The following is a 4363-nucleotide window of genomic DNA, read 5'->3' on the forward strand; positions in this document are numbered from 1 at the left end:
TCAAATTACTAGTTTTTATATTCTATGGTGTCAAATATTTATTCACAACATTGTAAATACGCATTAAATACGATTAATAACAACAGAGGGTGCTTTTTCTCATTCACTACCCAGAGTCAACCATGGTCAGGTGAGGTGATGACCATGGCTGACAATGCTCAGCCATGCTAAAGCATGGTCGACCATAGTATACTTAAAAGTGAGCATGGTCAACCATGGTCAGGTGAGGTGATGACCATGGCTGACCATGCTCAGCCATGCTAAAGCATGGTTGACCATGGTATACTTGAAGTAACCATGGTCAACCATGGTCAGGTGAGGTGATGACCATGGCTGACCATGCTCACACATGCTAAAGCATGGTTGACCATGGTATACTTGAAGTGACCATGGTCAGGTGAGGTGATGACCATGGCTGACCATGCTCACCCATGCTAAAGCATGATTGACCATGGTATACTTGAAGTGACCATGGTCAACCATGGTCAAGTGAGGTGATGAACATGGCTGACCATGCTCACCCATGATAAAGCATGGTTGACCATGGTATACTTAAAAGTGACCATGGTCAACCATGGTCAAGTGAGGTGAAGACCATGGCTGACCATGCTCGCCCATGCTAAAGCATGGTCGACCATGGTATACCATGGTGACCATGGCAACCATGGTTGACCATGGTCAAGCCACCATGGCTGATCATCGCTAACCATAGTTAACCATGGTCAACCATGTTTTGACCATGGTTGACCATGGTTGATCATGCTAGCACGGTTGACATTTCGCCTAGGTACCGTATCATTTCTTTGCCATAAAATGTTAGCTTTTACTGTCAGATATATCTCCTTTTATTTTTGAGCCGAACAACTACGGCATTACGGCAAAGCAAAGAAAATTGGAATTTACTACCAGCGCACATGTCACCAATACGTACCACTCCTTCGGTTCCGGCGTTTTATTCAAAATCACGGATTTTGACAAAACTACAGCACCTAGAGTCTTGATTTTTGCAGGGTATATTGGTTTAATAAATTACAATTTAATCGTGTAATAAAAAGAATTTTAAAAATTCAGCAAGGGCGTCCTCCTCAGCAAATGTTATAATATGGCTTTAAGTTCAAAAGCTCAAGTATCCCCTACATACATGACATAGTAAATATCGTTGTCACCAGAAGAAGATCATTTTGACATAATATTCAAGAGTCACATAAATACACAGATTTACACATAAGGATCTCAAAACATCTCAATCGAAATTTGAAGTTTGTTACAGCCAGGAGTCTCAAGGGCAAGCAGAATTCACAATTTAAATACAAGACACAGACTTTGGTGACTAGCACAAATTTCATCAAATTAAATTCAAAAGCGCGAGTATGATTTGATTTTATTTTATTTGGTACTATAAGAATAACATACAAATTACACTTTATTTGCAGTACTATATTATTACAAAATAAAATAAATTGCACATCAAAATTGCTGAACATGAACTTAATTACAAATCAACACAAGTACCAAGGATAGCCCAAAAAGCCTTGGGAAAAGCTTATTTCCATTGGGGTCCTTTACATGCAAAAGAAAACAGGAACAAAATGCCATGATAAAAAACAAAAACAAGGCTTACTGATCTGCTTGAACCTAACTTGTAATGGCCAACAAATAGGAGCAACCCTCTCCTGCCTGTTCAACAAATATTGATAACCTTACGATATTTTGCTACAAGAAGTGCCCCCCCCCCATATTTGACATTTGAGATTTATTATCGGACGCCTTGCTTTCATTTTCAATGACATGAAGCAGTGGCTGCAAAATATGCAGTAATTCTGTATACATCATCACCAGGGCATCATCATCATCATCATCATCATCTAAATTCGCAAATAGAACATGATAATATCATCAGCAGTAGATAGCACGCACGATGGTTGTCAAATACTTGGTTATGTTTTTGTTTTTGCACCAAAAATATTCTTAAATAATGTTTTACTTTTGACAAACATGCGTATGATTTGTTTGAAGTGTGAAACAATTTTTGCTTCAGGCCTACGTTTAGGGGAATCAAAGTTTTCTTTTCTGTAGGCTTGCAGTTTGACCCTTTTTGATTAAAAATTAATGATTCGAGTAAAAAGTATAGAAGTATCATTCATGCAAGCAGGACTCATAATAAGTGGAAATAAAATAATACATAAAAGACACAAAAACAGAAAAAATAGTCTTGCATCAAGTTGTGTACGGTGTAAGCCCAAGCACAAGACCGCCGGTCTAGGCTAGTCTTTGCGCTGGTATCATTGCGATAATAAGACGGTAACCTTGTTAGTACGGTAAACCGTGAAGGACAACAGCTTATGCACATCTACCTCCGACTGCCTATACAATTAAGTTGCTGGTAGAAAGGGACGCGGTTGTCAAGCGTTAAGCCGGCGTTAAGCCTGCAAGGCCACTAAGACCAGGTTGAATTTGCTTTCAAGAAATCCGGCTACAGTTAAGACTTGGGCTTTGAGAGCGGGCTAGGCATAGTAGCCTCAAGGCCACCTTAAGCCTAAGGCTTACTAAAACTCCTATCGAGAAATTCAACCTAAAACTCTAATAATCAATTGGACCCTTGATCAGCTAATAAATGTTCTAATAAATGTTCTTGATTTCATTTGGCAGTGAGTTCCAATGATGAATTTATTTGCACTATTAAAGAAAGTGAAGCTATTTTGGCCCTTGGAGTGAGGAACCTTAAAGTTGAATGGACTACCCCTGGTACTGTAATTATGAAGAGATGATACTCTAGTAAAATGCATTTTCATATACTTAGGATAACAGTTATGGAAAATTTAAAAAACATGACTAAGTTTTAATTGAACTACTCTGTCTTGACTTGATAGCATACCCACCATGTCCAAGTCTTTCTGCCCAATATGAGTGCGTGGCGTGGCCCCACATCCAAAATAAAACGAACGATCTTGTTTTGCATAATTTGTTTTTGTAGTTTTTAGATAACCCTGTATACCATGAAGAACAAGCATAATCGACATGACATAGAATTAAAGTTGAACACAGTGTCTTGCGTGTTTTCATGCATAAAAAGTCTGCATGTCTGTACAAGAATTTAAGTCTCCCACTTGCTTTTTTGATAATATTCGAAGCAATTGATTCGCAGGAAAGAGTATTATTGAGGGTGACCCCTAAATATTTCTCAGACAGAGAGGAATTAATTAGCTTCCCATTGCAAGAAACAGTGAAACACGATGTTAATTTTTTTTTTTGTCAACAGAAGTAAACCATTTTGACATTTTAAGCAGTCATAAAAACACAGATTTGTAATACAGAATTCAAAGATAGAGAAGTTTTTTACAGTCAGTAGTCTGAAGGGCAAGCAGTACATACTTGTCAATTTAAATATAAGAGACCCTATCCAAAGTTTTGTAGTGTACACATGCACAATTAGACATTTTAAAATCATACTCTAAAGAGGATTTTCGCTTTGAGCAAACAAAAAACAAAAACAAACAACAACAAAAAAGCTTTGAGACACATGATTTTAATAAAGTTACCTTATTACATGTTTTTTTATAATTTTCTTAGTGTTTGGGTGATTATTTCATTAGGTAGGTAGAGACACATGCCCTTGGTAGGCCTATTTCGCGTATTTCAGCACAGATAGTCATTTGAAAGATCAATTTAAGACCGAAATTCAACTTCATTATAACCAAAATTAATTAGTGGTATTTGTGCAATTTTTTTCATGCTCCGTGCGCAATTGTTTCAATAATAGGGGGGAGGGGTGCCATTATGTATCCTTAGGCCCGGGTGCCACAACCCTTAGCTACGCCACTGGATCAAATCAAATACATGTAGATCTATCGGGAGGTTTATCACTCCAAACACATTTTTGAGCACTTTTAGAATAATTACTTACATGTATGTACACCAGGCACAAAAAGAAACTCGTCAGTTATATTCATCCTTGCTGTTCAATAACTTGATAATTTTGGATTATTCTGAAATATACATTTTGTTAATTGGACTTTTCTTTCTCATTTGATACCCTGTTCGTGAACATTGAGCAAGAATTGACTAAGATATGCGCCTCCAAACTCTCAAACCCCAAAATGAAAAGTTGTAATTTTAACGATTCAATTGTGCCTGTTATACTGTGATATAAAATTGGATCGGTTGAGCCCATATTTATTGGTCGAGCTATGAGTTTTAAAATATTGGACGAGGCGTAGTCGAGTCCAATATTTTACAACTCATAGCGAGACCAATAAATATTGGGCGTAAAGCATCAATTTTATCATTATTATGTTTTGGATCCAATATTATCACAACTTGGATCCATCAAAACATAATAATGTGCTTTATTGATTGGCCTGTG

The sequence above is a fragment of the Amphiura filiformis genome, chromosome 5 (assembly GCF_039555335.1).
Source record: "Amphiura filiformis chromosome 5, Afil_fr2py, whole genome shotgun sequence".
NCBI lineage: Eukaryota > Metazoa > Echinodermata > Ophiuroidea > Amphilepidida > Amphiuridae > Amphiura > Amphiura filiformis.